The 22947-nt window shown below is 43.4% G+C and overlaps 1 protein-coding gene and 1 long non-coding RNA gene across 2 annotated transcripts in view; both read right to left on the bottom strand.

Moving 5' to 3' along the window:
- Positions 1–15692, bottom strand: part of SERTAD2 (SERTA domain containing 2) — a 72091-nt gene extending 56399 nt beyond the window's left edge. Inside the window, exon 1 of the mRNA XM_062573472.1 lies at positions 15526–15692. The gene's annotated coding sequence lies outside the window, so the exon portion shown is untranslated. The remainder of the gene's footprint in view (positions 1–15525) is intronic.
- A 3072-nt stretch (positions 15693–18764) lies between these two features.
- On the bottom strand, positions 18765–22631 carry LOC134139098 (uncharacterized). Its single transcript, XR_009958066.1, has 3 exons — positions 22609–22631; positions 21496–21742; positions 18765–18786 (listed from the first exon to the last, which is right to left on the bottom strand). It is a non-coding gene; the product is annotated as an uncharacterized LOC134139098 (long non-coding RNA).
- Between the last annotated feature and the right edge of the window lie 316 nt (positions 22632–22947).

Below are 22947 nucleotides of genomic sequence, written 5' to 3'. Positions count from 1 at the left end.
TCAAACCTAAGCTGTTGCTCAAGCTTTCAGATGATTCAGTTACAGGTTTTCAGCATATCCTTTTTCCTGATGAAACTCAACTCATTTCTCCCCCTGCCCCACAACTTGTTTTTCATTTTGGTCAGAGGTAGGCAGCCTTCAACATAACTAGAGAAATCTAGATCTCCAAAGAGACCAGGCTGTGATCTTCTCAGAGTGCCCAGGCACTGTCAGAGATACAATTTGCCCACGTTGTCTTCACAGCTTCCAGGTTTGAGATTCAGAAGTTTGCTTCCAGTCCCTTTATTTTGTCTGGCAGAACGTACTGGACCATAGCTTCTAGTAATGTCAGTGAAACAAAAGAAATACTTTTGATACGTGAGCTTATCAGCTATATCCACCAGTATGAAGTCAGCATACAAAGGCATGGAGGTCTTAAGGTTGGATGAGAATACAGTACAAAGTCTTTACCACTGCCCAAGCAGACATCTAAAAGTTGATAGGGAAATGAGGCTGAGAAGACAGGCGTCATTCTCAGCCACAGACCTCCAAAATCAACCAGGATATCCAAGTGAAGGTTACACTCTACTCTGATGCCAAAGAAATCTCTTTCAAAAGATATATGAAGGAAGACCATTACTATGCTGCATTCTCCAAGCCAGCACACAGCCTCAGGGTTGTTTCAGGTCAAGAAAGCTGAATTTTGGGGCATAGTTGGCTACATATGCAAAAAAAAATCTCCCACCTCCATTTTTATTATTTATTTATTTATTTATTGCTTTCCACATGCATCAGAACAAAGCAATTCTGAGGACTGTTCAGCTAGAAGCCTGCCAGGACTTCTCACAACAAGGTGGACACAAAGGGGCTTTGCACTTTCAGTGGTTCTTGGTTAAGTCAGAAATACAGGTCATGAGCACACTGCAGTGGAATTACATGACCAAATTAAATATCACACAGAGTATCCAATCTCTTTCACCCCAACACATCCCCCTCAAATACACACACACATCCACACAGAGTGAAAAAAAAACAATCTATCTTGTCCTAGAGATCCCTCAGTAACCTGTTTGGTTTGCTAATAAAATGGAAAAGGCTTTTCCATTTTTCCCATGGCACTCCCTAGTATTTTCAGGGAAGTGAGGCCCTAAACTCCCAAGTCAGAAGACTGGCACACGTCAATAGAAAGACGAGCTAGCCCACTTTGTGCATTGCAGTCATCTTGGAAGGAGACGGCAGAGCACAGCTGTCAGCAGCAGTGTGCTGGGCACAGACATGGCACTGGCCCCACACAGCTTTTGCTGCCTGTGCTTGTAAAAGTGCCAGGGCTGAATACAGTTAAATACTCAAGGGCAGAGGAAAAAGCCCCAGTGATTTTAAAGCCACAGCTGCTAGACCACTTGTACAGTGCAGAAAAGCCTTAGTAGGTAGAGAAGCACAGAAGGAGCTGGCAAAGGATTGAAAGTTTTCCTTTGCTGTCTCTTATCTAAGCAATGGCAGATGATTTTGCTGAGAGTTTCAGGTGTCCTGAACAATAGCAGTGGAGCCAGTCACTATAATGGTGGTAGAAAAGAAACTGGCTTTCTTGAGAGACAGAGACAAGTCAAGCCAGTTCCAGAACATCATTTTCCCTACCAGCTCATTCTACCCAAATCACGAGCTGGAAAAACTGGAAAGGTAAGCAGTCCAAATTAATGGCAACATCAAGCAAACTGGTTTATTTATTAGCTTAGCTGGAGCAGGGAGCCCAGTTCCAGCTTGGGGCACTAGTTCCGTAGACATTCCCTTCATTTACCCCTTACCTGAGACAGCTGTGTGCGGGCCTGAATTATTCCTGCCCTTTCCTCAAAGGGCATCCCAATCCCTTGCAGCTTCAGGCATGCGCTGGGTGCATGGCCACAGTTCTTATTCTTGGGATGGCAGCATTTCTGTTCTACTAGCTCATTCTTCCAACTCTATGTAATTGCAGAGAGAGGGATAGGGAATCAGCAGCAACACAGAGCAGGAAGCTGTCCTTTCCCTCACACCACTCCTTGTACATTATTGCTACTGTATTTTCCCCATAGCACAGCATTTGCCCACTGAACTGACATTTTAAAGAATTGCTACTTTATCCTTCCACAAGGAAGAGTCCTACAACTGATAGGAAATGATCACTGTAAACCTAATGATTAAAAGAATCCCCAGGTACGCATTTATAGTTCATTTCCACCATAGAGGAGACTTCTCCAGATGCTCAATTGCATTTCATCCTTAAGAGCAAACAAGGGCTCCTGCAGATTAGACCTTTCCAGCAGAGCTTTTGCAGACAGGCAGATAGAGTCCTGCTAACTATCACTGAGACCACAGCAGTACAATGATTATACTCGCTAAAAAACAATAAGTTAAAGTAAGCATCACAAAGGGTGAAAAATGACATGGATCTTGCATATAATTCCTCTTAAAATTCTTTATAAAATTCAGGATTGACTCATATTCTACAGACAGGGAATCTCAAGTCTAGTAGTTTTGTTAAAGGTACAAAACCCAGTGAAAGAGCAGGAGCTCAAAACCCATGCATGTGGGAGTGGTCATCCCTGCCAAGTCCCTACCATCAGCATTCCCAGAAACCAATTTCTTTTGTGTGCACATTAAAAGCCTGAATGAGAGCATAAATGAGGCAAAGTCCCTTGCATGGTTTAAAAACTATGGCTTGACAAAACAACAAGCAGTTTCCATTAAAAAGAAAAAGACAATACTTGCCAGGTACTGCTCTGTTGTCCACTGCTGACTTTTAATGACAACTGCTGCATCTTGGAAAACTGTTCAGTCATAAGGCACTACATTTCCCCCCTGGGCCAGAAATCAGGTGCCGTCATTTATCTGCATGAAAGGCACACATGGGAAAATATCCCATAGCCATGTGGTTTATGCAATCAGAATCTTGGGCACCCTCTGTACACAAAAGTTTGCGCCTATTACAATGTATTCCAGTTGGCCAGCACATTAAAAATCTCTGCTCAGGACTTCTAGCTTTTCCAATTAAGCTTATATGAAAAAAGTCTTTTTTCCTTTAATGACATTGCCATTTATTACAAAGCTATGATAAGTTCTTATCTCATTGTGGTACCTCATGACAACTCATTATTCATTGAGCTTCACTTCTTGATGTATGAGGAACAGCAACATACACTTAAATAGCTCTATTTAAACTGGCCCTATAGTTGAAACAAATCATTTCAAGAGCAATACAGAACTGTAGATAGAACTGCTCAAAAGCTTATGATACGATATTCTTCAGTATTCACAGAGCTTAATATCTTCAAACAGAAATTACTCAAGTTGATCTATCTCTCATTATTATTAAGTCAAAGTTCTTCCTAAGGAGAATAGGATGATTGATAGTCAGAGATTACCAGGGCCAACATAGTGGGAGATTAGACTCTTTATAGCCACAAGCAAGCCTGGGAGGGCTCAATTCCCCTACAGCCAACAAGCCAGGAACACTGCAAAGCACGCTCAGTGCCCCCATCTGAGAGCCGAAGTCTCTCCCTCATTCAACACCTGATCAGCCTGGTGCTGACAGATAACAGAGCATTGCCTGGGTGCCTAGGCCAGCAGGGATGCGGTTGCAATGCAAGCTTTTGAACTTTGAGAGCTTAAAAACAAAACAGAAAGCAACACATCTGCCAGCATAGTCCCCTGGCCTCTCCCCCACCTCCCCAGTTACAGGGGGAGGGTAAATGCTGTGAGATGTCAGGCCCTTTCAAGGAGTAAGCAGCACTGCTTGGGTCAGGTTCTTGGCATAACACTGGAGTGTTTGGCCAGGGAATTCAAACTGGGTCTGGATTAGAGGCAAGAAGTTCAGCTTGGTACATCTGGCAACCCTTCAGAAAATGAGAATATGGTCACTGGCCCAGCCTGTCCATCACTGCCTTCCAACATTAGATACTTATAACACAGTGATATCACAGAAGGAGAGTAAGAGCCAGAGTCAGATGACCTAAATTGTGGCTAAGTCCCTGTATTTTTTATTTCCTTCCAGCTGACTCCTGGCCTTCAAGCACAGAGCCCTAGGCAGAATTTAGGCCAGGAGAATCTGGTCTTTGGCATCTTAGCAGGTGGAAATAGCCACAACTGACTAAGGCTGATAGACACTGAACACAGGGGAGAAATGCACCTGCTGAGATGCAACATGCAAACACAACTCTTCTGCCCTGAGGGTCTCCAGACTTTGAGCGCTGGCCCATGACAAAGATGAACTGAGCAGAATTTATGTACACAGAGCATCTTGCAACTGGACATTGCAGGTGTAGTGTGCCATGTGAGAAACTTTTGCTCACCACCTCTGCTCTACAAGATTTAAAAGCCAGTTTTCAAAGCAAGACACTTTACGTATCACCTCTCATTCCTATTACCACTGTACTGCTTACCAAAGTCAAGGGACTGAAACTTTTCCAAGAGCAAGGGGAGTGTTATTTCCTTGCAGTAGCGGTTATGTATCAGGAAAGACTGTACACAGATAGTATCTCAGGCACAGGTAAGAAAGATGTTAATGTATCTTTTCCACACACAAGCACACCCTGAAACACACCAGAAAAGCTAGCGGCATTTACTACACTCCAGTATAAACACTAGTCAGGAAGCTAAAGAAAGTAACAAGCATCTTTGTCTGAAGGGTCTTCTCCAGGCTACTATGTATCAGAGGAAAGATAAAAGCAGAAGCTTGGGACATAACAAAAGCAAAGCTCTCTGCAGACACAGACTAACACAGAACACTAATTTGCAGGAGTATTTCACGCTCAAAGGCAGATGGCATGGCTTTTTACTACACAGTTTTGCTAAGGGCTGTTACTTCAACTCCATAGTGTCCTCCTAAAAGCACCTTGGGAGAAGGAAGTTGATCTACAGAGTCTTCAATTTCAGCAGCACAGAATTTCACAGTCCCTATCTGCTGTGACAGATATGTCTTCTCACCTCAAAACAGGAACTTTGCCACACAGACTACAGAGCCCACCAACCATTTCTCTTTCCCCCCAAATTAACACATGTTAGGGAACAGGCCAGTGCTTCACATTACTGAGCTCAGCACATCACTGCCTGGAGTCAGCAGACATCAGGAGCAGGGCTGCATCTTAAATACACCTATCACAAAGCAACAGGAAGGAGGAACCTCCATCCATGCACTGAGATAGAAGCCTGTCTCTTAAAAAGCCAAAGTTCCTCACCTCTTACACAAGCAGACTGAGCATTCCCTCCCCCACCATTCCCACCCCATCCCGGGTGGTGGGGTGCAGGAGTAATGTCCTAAACCTCCGGGCTGTCCCATGCGAGAGGGAAGCAACTCTCAGCTCCTGCACTGGAAGCAGGCCTGCCTTGCCGAGAAGAGTCACAGACTGGCTATGCACAGAGGAGCAGACAGCGATTAAAACGCACCGCTCTCCTGAGAGGCGAGGGGAGTGGAAGGGCTCTCCCTGTTCACCTAGTTCCCAGGGTGCTCGCCAGGGAGGAAGAGCTGCTGGACTTGGCTCTGAGAGCAGCTGGCCAAAGTCCACCTTATCAAATGCACCAAGGGCCCCAGGCAGGCAGTGTACCCCAAACTCTCCTGTAGCCCAGAACTCTGAGAAGGCTGCGCTCTCAAAAATCAGGCTGTAGCATAACAGGGGCTCTGCAACTGAAGCCATCTTCGAAAGGAGGAAGCAACCCAGACACATTCAATCTCACAGGCACATACCTGGTATGGTTCAAGAGTGCCCCAAGGAGCTTCAGCAGAGAAGCATCCAGCTCTTGCATCTAGGTTTGAACTGACATCTCCAGTCATGCTTAGTGAAACAACCAGAATAAAAGACTTGTTAAAGCAAAGGACTGAGACTAAGGAGACCACCCTTCCACTGCTCATTCTGGCACCACCTTTATAATCCCACCTAGAAAGAGGTGGGCAGTAAAGTTCTTCCTTGGCTTCCCAGGACACTTGCATCTTTAAGATAACTGAGCCAGGGATTGGTCTTCTTGCAAATCAAGTGAAGGAGAGTGAATATACGCAAGGCAATCAATTTATATGAACAAAAACTGTGACTATTTAAATCAAAATATTTACAGTTGTGCACTCAGTACGCTCAGTACTACTACAGTTATGCCTTATCCTGTGCAAAGCAAGATTAGAAGCAAAGCAGGGATTTCTGCTACACTTGCTGTTACACTGGCAGTGCTAGATGCCTTGCTGCTCATCTTCCAACACCCAAGAATGTTTCATGAGTACCCCACTGTTCCCATTCACTCCATCTCATACTCTAGTAAAAAAGCAGTTCATTACAGTTACTTCTGCTCCACATTTCTTGAGCCACTGAGGAGGCACTGCAAAGAAAAGCAAACAACATGCAACTGCTCTGTGTCCTGAGGACTGACTATGCTGAAGAACAGCACATTGCAAAAGCATTATGTTTCCAGTGGCAAGATGAATGGGAAAAGTGCCAGCCACTTGCTGCAACTCTTTTGTCATGCCAACTGCTGGCTGCTATGAGGATGCATGTTAGATACTTCCTTAGAAAAGAGCTCTGCATCTCATGCTTCCAGATGGAGGAGGAATGATTCACACACACAAGCAACGCTAGAATGACGGCTGAAAAGAAAACATTTTCATTTTGTTTATTTGTGTTAAAGACGTTTTCACAGGCCTTAATCGCAGCAAAGATTGAATTGAAGATGACACTTCCTGCCCTAAGGAATACACGCTCAAAACCCCAATGCTACTTCTTGTTGGCCTTGTCAAGCTTTGAGGCATCAAAAAAAAGAAAAGAAAAGAAAAGAAAAAAGCCCACACACATACCCCACATGCCTCATTCCCCTGCTTTCCTCATTTTCACAGTATTTCTCTGCACAAATGATGACAGAATAACTCCGCTTACACTACTGTTGCACTGTGCAATGACAGCTATGGGGGGAAGCATCCAAGAGACTGATCAGGTGTCAAGAGTTCTAAACTGACCAGGGGACTGACTTGTAACGCAGAAGCAAAGCAAAGCATCCCTTTTCTTTTTAGGCATACTAGTGAGCAAAATGCAAGCATTTACCAGCCTAGACGGCAGATAAACGCAGAACAGAGATGGCTCAGTGGTCAAAACAGTTGTCTGTCTGGTGTCTGTTTCTTTTGTGGAGCTCCTTACATGTATCCTTCTCCCAGTTCACCTGCACAGCACTTTCACCACATACTCCAAGGGCTCTGCCTCCTGTGAGTCTCTTTTTCAGTACTAATCTTTAAATTCCCAGTTCTTTACCTTCCTCTGGCTCATCTCTAATTTGCAGAGTTCTTGGAGCAGAGACTATCCTTAAGCATTCGGAGAGTATCCAGAATATCCCGAGTCCTACTGCAAGTAACCGAACAGTAATGCATATGCATGCAACTGATATTAAGCCAAACAAAGCACATCTCCGACAAAAAAAGTGAAGGCAGTAGCTATTTCCTACAGGTGATGGTAGAAAGTCTACACTTTGGGGTACATCCACTGACCAGGAAAAATCTTCAAATTTGCCTTCTCTGCTCCCACTTCCCTACTTCCACATCACATTATCCATCTCTGAAGTGATTCACGCCCCCTTTTTATTATAAATCATTCTAATCAGTTCTGTGGCATGGCAGAAATCCAGCATAACCATCAAAAATACACACGCAAGCATAGGCTGAAACAACGCTTCATTTCATAGGGAATTCTCCCCAGTCATAAGCTGGTACTGAGTCTGGGTGGGTTTGGCAACCCTTCTCTCAACAGCACTTCTGTGGTGCTGACCCTTCCCTAAAGGGTGCTAGATACATCCTCCTTTGCTACTTCCTCTTTTCACAAAGGATTTTCTCTTTAACTTCTTGTTAAAGCCAGGGGAAAGTGTTCAAATGGGAATTATTTCTCTGCTATTTTGCAGGCTGCAAAAGTGAGACTTGGGGGTAAGGAAGGGGCTACTAGGAAAAAAAAGACACACACACACACACTTACACTTGCAGGGCAGTGCAGGCCTTTCTTCCTCCACCATCCCAAGTGAAAAAAAGCAAGAGCGGCTGGGTAACAGTTCCAGCTCCTTTAGAACTGGAGTTCAAACAGGGAAGAAAGGAAAAAAGTATTTTTCAGAAACACTCCAGAGCTAATAAAAGGGTTTTAAAACTTTCCTTGGGTAAAAGAGTACAGGCTATTTTTGTAGCTCCTGAAAAAAAACCCTATGCACTTTGCTCATTCGTGCTGCAATAGCTCCAAGAAGGAATCTGGAGCCATGGCTTTCACATAAAACCAATGAGGAGGTCTGAAGCCCAAACTGGAGGGATGTCAACAATTTAAACTCTGAAGACTACCATCTTGTTAAATAGTATGTTACGATCTCATGTACAGTTTTGTCCTGGGCAATGAGGGACAAATCAGGGAGAAATATTAATACATACTAGCACACAATTAACCACTGCTATAAGCACTGGGACTTTGGATTTCTTAGATTACAAGATTTCAAACGCTTATTTTATAGGAGTGATACACTGACTATCCAAGCACTCCCAACAAATTATGCTACCAGGACATACGGGCAATGGATTATTAACACAACGGAAATAGATTATAATGGCTTTTGTTCTCAACAAGGGAAGAATTTATCTCATTTTGAGTATGCTAGCAGAGTGGAGAGTGGAAGGCTACACCTGAGATTTTTTTCCTCTGTCTTCCAAAGTGCGAATGCCACAGTAATCTGCAAATCTGAAAACGCAGGAACTGCTTTTCTGCAGAAATTGCACTAAAATATCTGAAAACTGGGAAGAATTCAAAATAGTCTAAATGAAAGAGCAGCTGAAACAGCCTCCCTGCTTTTGCTGACTGCTGGGAGGATGCCCTATTATTAGGTATTTATTATTGGTCATTACATATTCGGCTGTTGTCTCTTCACTGTAGGTCTTGATATCAGACAACACTGACCATTGCCAACAGGTCTAAAGAATTCAGCTCTGCTTTGAAACTTTAGTATCAGGTGTGTTCCCTCCCACAGGAAGGAGGACGGTTACCTCCCAAAACATGCAAATTAGCAGGTTCAGCAGAGGGATTGGAGAGTTCCTTTAAAAAGGTTTAATAGGCTGAACATTCCTTTAAAAGTGTTTCATGTTTTACCTTTACATCATCACAGAAATCCTACCTTGCTTCATACCCTTTGCACTGCAAAGTGATTACTTCCTTAGAGAACAAGCTTTGTGAAATGAAGTGTGTTTTGGTACCCCCAACACATGTACACAATTGCTAGCACCTGGCATTCAAGAGGTTATGATTCTGATCTTAATTTCTTTGAGAAAATCAAATTTTCCAGTGCAAGATGAGAGAAAACCTGGCAATGCTTAATAACATCCCTGAGACGCAGTCTCAGAGGTAACTAGTACCCACTGCATACTAAAATCAAGAAAAGACTAAATCAGAGAAGACAGCCAAATAAACAGAAGCAGGCTGACCAAAGAGGGAGAAAAAATAAAATACACCCAACCCAGCTTCACAAAGCACAGCAAAGGTGAAAAAACCTGCTTTGCTACAGCATACGGCGCACCTCCAAATCTGATGACACCCAGGTATTATTACCAGCTTTGGTCCTGACTCCTCCTGTATGACCGCGCTAACTCATCTCTCACCTCCATCTGGCTCCTCGTTCACATTTTCCGGCAGTCCTGAACCTCTTTCTTGCCAAGGGCAGAGGACACTAAGTTTTATTGGTGGCCCATACCTGAACATGTACTGTAGCACCATACAACAACAATGTAACAGCTCTCCACACCCCAAAGAAATAGTGTGGGCCACAGAAACCAGGAACTGGATGCCAGCCCTCCCGATTTCACCTTCCCACTGTAAGCTCTTTAGGACAGGAACTGTTGCCATTTATTTGTACCCTGCTTACAGCAATGCTATTCTGAGCTGGGATTCCAATGCTAATGTTATTCAATAACCAAAGAATAAAACTGATAGTTCATTAAGACTTGGGGGAAAAAAAAAAAAAAAAGCAGCAAATGGAAGAAAAAAAATGGCCAAAAAGGAGAGAATCAAAAAAGAAGAAGAACTGAGCAGGACAGAGAAAGAAGGGAAAAAAATTAAAAAACTCACAAGAAATAAAGGAAGAAAACCAAGACTGAGAGATGAACATGGATATCTGACTTCATTTCAACAAAAAAGAGTGAATAATTTTTATGAATATTGAGCTTTCATAATCAAAGCCAGTATTTTATTTTCCCCCCCCCAACAAATACATGAACAAATGATACAAATTTAAAGTGTCAAAAAGGAAGATTCCAAGTTCTCAATACACTAAGTCTCAGAACTAATGTTTTGACCATATTAGTAATGGCCAGTTAGTAAAACACTGCAGAGTAACTACAGTTCCTTCTCTATTTAGAAGTCACCTTTCCAGAGTCACTGTCACTAGTGCAATCTTGCAGTTACAAAAAATCATTATCTTTGTTATTTCTCGAGATCTCTATTTCCATTGTAGGAGCTAAAGAGGTTTGTTCAGGTTCAGCTGGAATCTCTTCACCCTTGTTTTGTTCATTTCTGTATTCTTAAACTGTCCTTAACTAGACACCCATAGCAATGCCCCAGATAAACAGCACTTTGTGCTATTGTTGTGAGGATCACAACAGTTACAGGCAAATATTTTAGGGAACTAGGAATTTTCTTGCATACTAGGTCAGCCCCAACTCTCTTGGCCTTTCTGTGACTTCACCTGCTCAGTCATTAGATAGTGTCACTTCTAAATTGTAGCTGAGCATTAAAAGCATCATGCTGGGTCTCACTGCTTCTATTTAGAGATTAGCAGAAACAGTAAAGCATAGGGAAAATATATAAACATAATTTTGTCCCTTTCTTAGTAGGAAAAAAAAAAAGTTTGGGCTAGGAAAGAGATAAGGAGAAGGCTGCCTATTTTATCTGTAGGGCTGGCCTGGCAAATTTGCATTCATTGGAACCACGCCCCCATCAGAATTCCCTCTGAAATGTCAACATGAACCGTATTATTAATTTTCCAAGTTGCTGACCTTTACTGCTGCCAGCATCGTAAATCTGTCATTTTGAACTGTTTCTATTCATACAAGAACATGCTTTGTAAGCCTCACGATATCTGAGCTCTGTACATAGGCTACTGATATGTTACAGAACAGATTTTCACTGCAGTGTTCCTGAAGAAGCTGCTGAGTTGGACTTTTAGTTCCATAAAGTCCACAACTGCCATCAGTTATGCTATATACCACTACAGGAGCCAGGTTTCCCGGGATTCCTCAAAGCACTTAGTGTATCTTTGCTTGAGTAATTTTTTTTCACAGTACTTTATCAAAGGTCATAACACATGGAGATTTTCAAATTATTTGATTAAGAACTTAAGTTTGTTTTTAACAAAGAAAAAAAAAATATACAGAGTCCTTGGATTGGGAGATAACAGTTCCCATTTATTGTTTCTCCCAATTAAAATGCTTCATATAGCTCAGAACTTAATGCATCTTACATGTTACAGAGTGCTCAGCATAAAACCGTCTATCGTTTCTCTCTCCATAAGTACTTGATGTGATAAATGATCCGGTTACTTGTCTTTCTAATATAAAAGCAGGAGAGGCTTTGAGACAAAGAAATAAAGGCCAATGCATATTACAGATCTTACAGTGATTAATATCAGCCCTCCTGACTTCCATCTCTGAAGTAGTTAAGGTCACTATTCTCCCCTCACCCCCCCCCTTTTTTTTTTTAAAAAAAAAAAAAGTGGATTTCAGTACATCTCACTAGAACCCTCCAAACACTCAAATTAATTTAACTGGAAGTGGAAGCTGGAGTATAAGGGACATACAGCACTTGGGCTTCAGCAAAATATGTCACACCAACATGTCACCAGAAAAGTAAGTGACCTTCACTCTTGCTTCTGACAGACAGACACACTTGAAGCCACTTACAGGCCAGGATGCTAGCGAGATTTCTGGAGGACAATTTGATAAAGATAGATGAAAGTTTTTTTTAAAAAAAAAAAAAAAAAAAAAAAAAAAAAAAAAAAAAGAAAGAAAAGATTGACTATCTATTCTCTGAACTGAAAAACCTGCTTTTTAAAAATCAGCTAATGGTTTGGCAAGCCTACATGAAAGGCAGACAACAAATAGCATATTTTCCACCATTTAACATGGAATCTGCAACAAGAAAAAGGAATCGGCATTTTACCGATTTCCATAATACTATCTCCACAGCTTAGCAAATTCAGTTGCTAACATTAGTTCATGGATGCTACAGAACCTTCTCAAATAATTATACATCCCCCTCTTTGCTAAGCCCCAGGGCACAGTTTCCAACTTTCCAGGACCACTGCAGTGAAAGTAGAAATAACAAAAACCACCACCCACCCTCATCTTTATTACCTAAAACAAACTGCACACTGAATTTTGCTTGTTTGAATGGGAATTTAGAGGCACTTAATTTTTAAGACAGGGAATAACAATTGCCAGTCTATGTATATTTTCAGACCTGATATCATGACAAGGAGTTCTCATTTAAACTCTTCTCCTCATTCCTATTTTTCTTTCTTCCTGAGAGTACAACATATAAATATTACAATAACCATGAATTCTAGGGAGAGACTCTAAAGTCCTCAGCTGAGAAGTATTTCAAAGATGACTATCAGGTAAAAAGACTTTGGTGAACGTCACAATAATTAACATGGAAGAACATTTTCAGGTGTTACTGTTGCTATAGGGAATATTTTATAAGTGAATACATATTTCAAAAATTTTTTAAAATTTATTTCCAAAAAAACCCTCACTTTCTAAGCTAATATAAATGATGGTATCTTTTTCTGAGTCTGAAATCTTAAGTTTTCCAAACAATTAAAATAAACTCTGCTAATTTTCCTCCATATTCAGAGGTCCAAAAATGGGTAAGATGATCCAGTGTACCACATGAGAATTTTGTTCAACTAGGGCCTGCAGGATTTGGCCCAATTAATCTAGTATTGTCCATCTGAAAAGAATGCAGTAGGACTCTGCAGTATAAACACCCTCCACAAATGGATGTACCTACTCCCATTTTTTGCCCCCCACCTTTACTCTGCCTTGATATTTCAGATCCAGTTGAACTGTATTAATCAACACTATCAAGATTCAATGTACTGTGAGTTAAAATACCTTAATTTTGCTATGGTTCCCATGCACATATTACTTTGTTTTTTAGAGGTTCTTCAACTCTGTATTGATACTGTCAACTTTTTTGTTAAACAAAAATCCACACATTTCATGATGCTCAGAGGAAATAGATCAACCAGTTACAATCTAGCTTGCATGATTAACATTAATTACAATAACAACTCAATCAGTGACACAAAAGCTTAGCAATGAACGCAGTCATACAAGGAAGTGAAAATGTGAAACAAACATGGAAGAATTGTCTTGCTCTGAAAGAGTATCAGCCAAACTTTCAATAGATTTACAAACAAGAACATAAAGGCAGGAGACAGTTCAGCTTTGTTAGACATTTTCTTTACAGTCTGTTTAGTACAGAGCTTTCTACTCTGTACTCTACAGAGACTGTAATAAGAGAGAGGATCTGAGCTGTGGACACTTCAGATAATATTATCTTCCTACAACATCACAGCCAAGCCATTATCAACTACTTTAAAGAAAAACAACTGAGGACTTGATCCTGCTACCAGTAACTGCAATTGCAAACATTTAACAATGTGATGTCCATTAAAAAAAAAAAAAAAGAAACATAAAACAAAACCTTGAACACTGCATGTAGGTATGGATTCCTGGATTCCTTCAGGCACAGAATTTCAGGACAAGATAACAACTTCTGCAACAATCTTTTTTTTCCTCCCTATTTTCCATAGCAACAAAAGAAACACAGAAAACTTGCTTGTTTCGCTAATAGCGCAGAGGCCTTTAACAGTTATTCTTGGTACAGTGATTTAACAGAGCAGCTTTACATTTAATCCTCAGAAATTCTCTTCAGGTTCCAAGAAGAATAGTTATCCAATATGCACTTATTTCAAGAGAAGAAATAAGTTTTACAAGTTTTACAAGAGTAACTATCATTCTTACCCATCCACACTGGTACTTTAGTACATGAGTAGCCACAGAAGTATCACAGGGAGTACTTAGGTAGTAAAGTACCATTCAACTTGAGTAAGGGCAGCATAATTAGGTCTGATGAGAGCAGGAATCAGAGCTTGTCACATCACTAGTATATGGGAGTTTTCTAAACATATGGGATTCTTGATTATTTTTCACATTAATGTAAGTCTGCTCCATTAAAGTTAATCAAGTTTCACTAGTGTTAAACTAGAACCAGAGGAGATGCAGGCCCATATCATGTTGATTTAAGAGACCACAGCTAAAGGACATTCCATTACAGCAAAAGCAACAGAGATTTAGGAAGTTTTAAGCAACATTGGAGTAAACCTTGGGATAAAGTACCTTCATATTCGGTATCCTTACCACCTCAGGTTAATTACTTTGTTTTGTTTTGCCTCCTCTCTCTCTAGATTCAAGCAAGAGAAGATTTGTTAAAGACTTTTTTCCTCTAGAAACATGCCAACATATCACTTTGGTAGCCACTGACTAAAGCTATACTTTCGCTTCCTCTTATTTACAAGACTGTTTTAGAAGGAAAGGGGGGGGTAAAGGGGAAAAGGAAGCTTCATGTGTAGGATCCCAAAAGTTTAACAGGCATTTTCCTGTTTTTCAGATGTCCAAGAAAGATGATTTTGGAGTGCTATGAGGTCTGGTAAATACAACAGTTGGTCTCTATGTTACATGGATTACAATGATATAGCAATTAATAATAATAGCCAAAGCCAGCAAAATAGTAAGGCTTCAGAAGTTCTGCACGTGGAAACACTGTTTTGCCCGCTGGGGTTTTCCATGTATCTGTGTTATTTTAGCTACTCTAAATGCACAGCACACAAGAACGTACTCCACATTCACATTTCTAAAAATACATTAAGAAAATCAATAGCAACGAAACAGAGACATAGCTATTTTACATTAAGTGCTCCCAGGCTCAATCCAGTCCACCAAGAGGACTTCACACTGAAGACCACGACTGCAAGCTGGGAGACCCTCATCTCCCTACGAGGCACGTTTGAGGGCTGGTAATGCAAGCACCTGGGCACAACAGGGCTGCAAGCACCTGACAAAGGTGGGTTGCCTCATTTTTTTTTCCAGATCAATAGCCTGAATCTGCTTGCCGGCCCTGGAGCAATGAAGAGCAGCGATGTCCAAGCTTTTCAGCACGGCTTGGGCAGTAGCTCGTCTACTGCTACCTCGAAACACAGCCCAAAACGCAAGTTTCAGGAGTCCCTTGCCTCCCACGTGAAGGTTTGCCACAGCCTCACGGAAAAAAGAAAAAAAAGAAAAGAAAAAAAAAGAGAGAGAGAGAAAAGAGAAGAAAAAGCAGATGCGCCAGCGGCCGCCGCGCACGCACTCGCCGCTCCCCGCGCCGCCGGGTCATTGTTATCGCTGCAATGGTGCCGAGCCCGAGCCCGAGCCGCCCCGGCGCGGCCCCGCTGCGGGGGGCGCCCGCCGAGCCCGGGAAGGGCACTCACCCGCTCCGGGGGGCTCCGCGGCGACGACCGTTGAGGACCGTTGAGGACCGTTGAGGGGAGCGCGCGGGGGGGGGGGGGAGCAGCAGCCGGGGGTGGGCAAAATGGGGGAAAATAAAATAAAGAGAGGAGCGCGGCGGGGGGTTAAAGGCAGCCGCAGGGGTGGAAAGGTGAGGAATATAAAGGGGAAAAACAAACTAAAAAAAACCCAAAAAACCAGAACGCGAAGCCCCCAGCGCAGCGGGGGAGAGGCGGACGCGGGAGCCGGTGCTGTGGCGGCTCTGCTCTATCCCATGCCGCTGCGGGGCGCGGGCAGCGGCAGCCTAGCTGGGGGGGAAGTGACACCGTGACCAGCGCGGCCCGCCAGCCATGTACCAGGGGAGGAGGCGGGGACCGGGGCCGGGGCTAGGGCAGCCCAGGCAGCGGCGGAGACAGCGCCGTCCGCCCGCACACGGCATTTAACGGCGCTGACGGGCCGCGCCGTGACTCACACACGCGAGTTAGTCACAGGGCGGGCCCGGGTGCCGGGGGAGGAGGGGAGGGGGAAGCGGGAGCCCCGCCTCTCCCCGCCCCCGGCCGCCCGACCAGCCTATGGGGCGCTGCCGCCCGCAGGATTGGCGTGGCGGCGAACCAATGAGCGCGCGGGGCTGCCACCAAGGCGGAGTGGCCCCCTCCGGCCCGACGAGTCTTCTGAGGACACTGCCGCGAAGTGTAGGGGAGGGGTGGAGAGCCCCCGCGGGGCGGGCGTTGCGCCCGGGCCTGCCGGAGAGGCCAACCAGAATGGAGGCTTTGGTTGATGGGCGGCGCGGCGCGGACCAATCAGAAGGGGAGAAGGGAGCTGGAGAGGCGCGTCCTCCGCCCCCTCCCGGGGAGCTGGTCACGCAGCGAGCGGGGGGGCGGGGGCGGGAGCGTGACGGGGAGCCGGGCGCGCGGCGGGCTAACGGCCCCAACGGTCCCCAACGGTCCCCGGCCGTGCAGCTCGGGGGCGGGCGGAGTCGCCTCAGCCGGCCGAGCGGGCGCCGCGACGCCGGCCGGGGCAGCCCCGGGAGCGGCGGGAGCGCAGCCGAGGCAGTTCCCCGGGAGCAGGGCGCCTGGGCCTGCGCCGGGGGCACCGGCAGGGTCCTGAGGCCGGCGGGCTACCGTGACACCGAGGCTGGTGTTAGGGCAGATTTGACCAACTGAGTCCAAAATAAAAAATAAATAAATAAATTCACCAGCATTCGTGATAACACTGCCAGTCGTGTTACAAACAGCAATGCCTCTTGGTGCTGGGAGGAGGAATAGACCGACCGCAAGAGGATCGGCGGTGTGAAAATGCAGCGTGCTCTCCCAAATAACTGAAATTGGGGGAATTTGGTTTGGGTCGAGGGAGGTAATGCTGCCAGCATGTGCTGGAGCCTTGCCAAAAACTTAATCTCAGCGAAGGAAAGGAGATGGCTAAATTGTCTTTCACCTTTTCATCTCTACACGCAAACTTCTGCACTAAGACCTGGCTTTTTGCAGTAAAGCATAAAATAGCCGATAGGTTTCTGTAAGATCGTGAGATAACACTATCAGAATAAGAGACTGCGCTGGCATTTTCCCAGCCCGCAAAAATACACTCCATGTTTTGTTTGCTTTAAAAACTAGTTCCCTCAATAGAGTGCTATACTTATGCGGGCTTTTGTTGTTGTTATTTTGGCATCTGCAGTGGTTCAAAAGCTGAAAAACTAACCTGCAAGTCTTTTTTTTTAAAAAAAACTTTGGAAATAGTGAGGCTAATTGCAGTTGCTTTTTCTTGCTTTTATTGAGGGCAAGGGAGCTGAAGACTTAACAGTCCCTCAGTTGAAGCAGGAATCTCAAATCACAAAAAAATGGTCTCTAGAGTTGCCCCTTAACATCCATGGTGTTATCTTGCTAGTTGTCCCATAGTCCATAGTGTCTTGCAAGAAATCCAGGGTGGATTGAGGGTACTTAAGTTGCCGTTCTATAAGAACAGGAAGTAAAATAGGACCAGTAAGGCCATGAGTGCACATCAAAAAGAAAAAAAAGAAAAGAAGAAAAGCATAAAAAAGAGAAAAGTGGAGGCATAAAGATTTGTTAGAGTGTTTTTTTTTCTTTTCATCAACAAAAGAAGTGGGATTGTATGCACTTCTGAGCATCTAGCTCTAGCAGCACAGCAAATTTTAAGAATTTAGCTATCATTTCTGATGATAATTTTATTTTACCCTGACACATTACAAAAACATTTCTGGCTTCAGGCTTTTGGGGTTTCTCTGTACATCATCTTTATCAGGCTGGTGGTCCTAGTGTCTTCCCAGGGCTCTGCCTACTAGTAGCAATAACTACTCCTTTTTTTCCTATTTCTTGAGTCTACTTTGAAAACGTCTGAAGGTTTCCCCAACCCCTCCTCACTGGCATCTTGATAAAAAGACTTTTTGAGGATTTGTTAACTAGTATGTCCTTTCCCATTGAAATCTGTTGCGCTCTGCTACCATAAATGCTCTTGCCTTAATTACCACTGGATTAAAATAAACCGAATCCACCATATTGTTGCTGTATAGCATTTTATTTTATGCATATCATATTCTGTTATTCTTCTAAGCGATTTGTCTGCTTGCATTAAAATTTACAAATAGGAATATGCATTTTGCTTGGCACAGAGCTGTTTTCATTGAAACACAAGACAGTTACCCTGGAGTAAGGGATTCATTTAAGCTAATCATTGGGAATAATGAAGGATTTCTGTAAGTGATCCCCATGTTTGAACTGGTAGCAAAAGTACAGAATTTAAGATTTGTGTTTTTCTTTCTGCCATACTAAGAGTTTAAAATATTTGCACAGTTCTGAGAACTTTAACAATACTTATATGTGTATTCACGTATCGTAGCTTCTGAAAACCACACAGCACATGGCTTAGTATCAGATTCAAAGCAACCTAGCAAAGAAAAAGATGAACAGAGCATTTGCCATTCACTGACACAAATAAAAAGAAACTCCTTCAAATAACTAGATGGGGTGGAAGGTTCAGGACAGATGATCCTTCTGTAGCTGTATGTTCTTTAATGGTAGTATTCTATCTGAATTTAGGCAGTAATTGAGCTCACAGATTTTGGCACACTCACTTCTGGAGGGTGAAAGTCTGTAAGCATTCTGCTCTGCTGCTACAACTTACTTTGGGGCTTCACAAGTTTTCTCCCAGAGTGAGCAACTAAGGTAATATTTTATAGCGTTGCAGTGTTGCAGCTCTCCCAATATAGAGTAGTTTTTCTTCAGGGCCAGCACCTGCAATAAAGGAGTTTATATTATAAAGATCTCAGTTTTTACTTTTAAAGTCTCAATCTCACAGTTACAGAGAAAAGGTGGAAAACATGGCCCACTGCCGAAGGTGATTTCTGTTTGAGACGGCTTATTTTGCTGTTTGGTTTTCTAGGTGTTTAGGTTCAGTTTTTAGGAGCTTGCTTGCTGCAGCTGGACTGAGTCAAGCTACTCTTCAGTTAAACTGAGTTGCCTTTTAGACATTGCTTTATTTCTACCAAACAGCTCAGAACCACTAACAGTTATAGTGGTGCAGCTTAGATAAAGAAAACAGGGCAGGGGTAGTTGTTGTCCCTGGCTTGGAAATTCAGTAACTCACCCTTCCTAATCTATGTGTGGTGCAAAACTTTGGAGGAAAGTAGCACATCTCAGTTTTGTCTCTAGCTTTACCCTAAGGTTTCTTCAGCTGCTTCTACAAAAGTTGCTGAAGAGAAAGCAACAAACCACAAAACCAAAACAAACAGGAGAGATGGAAACACAGCTCAGGCACACGAGACTATTGCAGCTCTGATGTTTGATCCGCTCTGGAAGACTTTTGCTGCGATGCATACTGCACGTGTCACGAGGGTCGGTCCTGCAAGCTTGAGCCGACGCTCTTGTAAATCAGCAGTAATGCCCCTGAGACTGATGAAACTACAGTTTCAAAGCCAAAATGAAATCAAACTCTGATCTGCCTCCCATTTGCTTCCATTGTGGACTTTGCTGATGTCTAGGAGCGATGAACATCCCGTGGTGCGACACAGGCACAACACGCTTGGAGGGGCTGCGCGGATATTGTCGTGTCACGCAGTCGCCCTCTCTGCTGCTCTAAACCCAAGAGTCTGCGTCATGCAGGAGTGTTTCTGCCAGAAATGGTCCTGACAATAAATATTGTGAAAATCGGCGTTATTTTGGGAAACGCAGAGTGGATGTCACGAGGAGAACGAGCTTCCCGGAGTGGTGCTGATGGGAGGACGGGTCCGGCTCTGTCAGGCTCTCCCTCCAACAGCGATACCCCGAGACCTTGCTCCACTGCGAACTCCTCGGAGAATGTGACCCCTTTGTGGGTGTTAGGCGCTTGGAAATCTGTCCTTCAACATTTGCATTTCTAACCCTGCAGTGGCAGTCAGGGGTCTTTTGATTCCTATGCAGGTGCTCTGGTGACATAAACTTCTTTACTTTCAACTGCATCTTTCACAAAGTATCACAAAGTTTTTACTGTGTTCAAGAAAACACTTGCTAAAAATATTCTTTCTTTTGAGTGTGTAATTGAAACAGTCTTGACACATAGTTTCACACAAAGACCTCAGAGCCTGGCCTTTTTACTGCACCACAGTTGTTTACAAAATAAGTTTGTTTAGTTTAGTATTGACCTCAGGGAATACCTTTAAAAATCTGCAAATATTCACTTATATATGAATAAAAGCAGTGAATTTCCTTCAGCTGTGTTTGCTTTTTGAAAACATTCAAGTCAAATAGATTAGTGGCTAGAAGTGTTTATGGAAAGAATTTTAAGGCTGTTTTAGACAGTATTCATGGAAAGCAAAATTTTATCTCAAAAACACAGTCATCTTACTGCGTGTTAATTTATGTTCATTGACTGAGGGACTGTAAAACTATTATATGACTGATTTGTTCAGGTCATGTAGCTCTCCTGTTTATCCAGTCTAGTCTCCTTCTCTGCCATGCTGCTTCCTTCTCCTCTGCTGCGCCGGGGATGGAAAATTTCACATTTTATTTGTTCACTTCACACCTTCTGCCTTTCGCTCTGAACAGAGAACTCCTTTCTTGAGCAACAGTGAAAGTAAACCGCTATCACAAAGCAAACTTGGGGCCCTGGAATATAAAACCACTCCCTGCAATATTTAAATTCCTCTGAAAACCATCCTCTACCATATGTCTATAAACACTGTCCAGCTGCAACAAGATTACAGATTCTTGGAGACCATCTGAATTTAACAGAGATAAAACAATATTGTGTACTGAGATAATGTAAATTGCTATTTTAAACATTTTACTTACACCTTCAAATACTTTCTTTCTCTGTTGTAGATTACTGGGTAAAACTAAGAATAAAAGTATGCCAGTATAATATACTTGTTTTTCTCAAATTACATTCATACAATACTGCTAAGTAGTTATATGAAAGTTATCAGTTTCATTACAGGACATGTGCAGTTGAAAACATTAAAATTTAATTTTGATGTCGTTACTGACATCGTTAACAGTTTAGCACCACATTCCCAATCCCTTTGCTTAGCAAGTGACTAGGAGAGATGTTTCAAAGCCTTCTTTCCACGGAAACAGCCTCTCCTCTAATTAAAGGTACAACAATGTCCTACCGTTTTCATCCTCAGAGTATCCCCTTTACACAAGTATTTGTAAGCTGTTATCTAGAGGCTTTGCACCTTCTGCCGTGCTGTGCTGTTTCTATCAGTTAATGCTGCACTTAGAGCCATCCTAGCTAACTAGGTCCCTACACAGTGCTGTCAAACACCAACTTTGCAGGTCATTTGAAAACACAGATGACCTTTAGCGTTTTGTAAGTAATTCTAATGCTAAAAAAACCTTAATGCCCAGTTCACAAACTTTTCAGGTCTAACACATGCAAGCATAACATATCGAGTTGCTTTTATCGTTCCATAAACAGGAACCACATGACGTTTTTAATATTAAAATACAACACTGAACACTTACTTCATTCTTAAGTCCAACGTCCAACTGCTGTTTAAATACTTTCTTCTTACATTTCTTTTACATTTATTTTAGAAACTAAACACATTTTAAAGGGGCCTCTTAAGTGCCTCGCTGGTGATGTTTGCAAAGCTCCACAGCTAATTGTGCTAGGAACATTAGCATTCCCAGCGACACCTCGATATTGCCGGCACTGCCATCTGATTGCAGGGTTAGATGCCATGGGGCAGAGGTCGTGTGTTTTTTCCTGCTTAGAAACAGAAAGGCGGACAGAATCAACACAAATACAGCAAATAATAACAAACTATGCATGCTTCCTCTGTCGGACGTTGGACAGACGGAACAGGGATGCTTTCGTGTGGTCCCCGAGGCCAAGATTTAGTTTTGGAAAATGCATGGCAAAAGATTTTCAAATGAAAAGATTCAAGAAAACTGTAAACTGCATGTAGGTAATAAATAAACCAGTCAAATTCGATATGGTCTCCTCTGAAATATTTGTTCAGCTCAGGTTGCAAGACCCTCAAAATCAGGGGTTTATCATATGAAAACTATCAGGCATTTATTGTGAGCTGAGACCACCAATTCCTTACACAGGCATATGAGCAAAAAGTGAGACATAAATGAATTTGGACATACGTCAGCCTGGCAAAGCCCTTTCTTGTTTTAATTACTCTGTGGAAAGGTCAAGGCTTTGGGGCAGGCATAATTTGCTTTTGCAGTTTATGAACTTACCTCTCCAAAACCAAAGAGCTGAGAGCTAAGGAATGAAACAAGGCTTTCCTGTGTAGGCTGTCACGTCTGACACAGCCTTAAAACTGCTTTCCAAAGACATCGCAAAAGCTGCTACCAGCTTAGCCCAAATGCCAAGAGCAGGCCGGGGCGCTCGGACGGGGCAGGACGGGCGGAGGGGGAGGCAGGGTTGCGCTGCTTTAGGCAGCATCCACAAGCTCCCCGGCACCGCCAGACAGCTTTCCCTGTTCCAGGACACTTCCTACTCCCTTTCCATCAGCTCTCTCTGGTGTGAGCGAGCCGGTGGCAACCTGTCCGCAGACAGCTAAAGCCTTTTGCTGACACCTTTAAAGGAGCTGCTTAACGGTGAAAAGAAATTTCTCTTACAAGAAGTGCACGCTGGGCGCTGTACAGCCTGGAGCTCGCGGTCCGAGGAGGCAAGGCGGCACGGGGCGGGCAACGAGAGGAGCGGAGAGGCGATGGGATTGACTTGAGGAGAAGACTTGTCTCTCCCGAAAAGTCTCCGTCACCTCTCGCTTGCTTTCTCCTTGCGTTGCTGCCAGAACTGCGGGGAGCACAGTCACACAGGCAGGGCAGATGTTAATTTAAGCAGAAAGCAAAAAGGAAGCTTCTTTCTGCAGCTCTAAGTCCTCTCTTGCTTCCACTGGAAACCCAGAGCCCACATTCATGCGGGAGCCGAGGAGTGGGACGGCGTGAGCCGCGAGG

This window comes from Rhea pennata, chromosome 3 (genome assembly GCF_028389875.1).
Source record: "Rhea pennata isolate bPtePen1 chromosome 3, bPtePen1.pri, whole genome shotgun sequence".
In the NCBI taxonomy this organism is placed as follows: Eukaryota; Metazoa; Chordata; class Aves; order Rheiformes; family Rheidae; genus Rhea; species Rhea pennata.
This window is presented reverse-complemented; position numbering and strand designations above follow the sequence as displayed.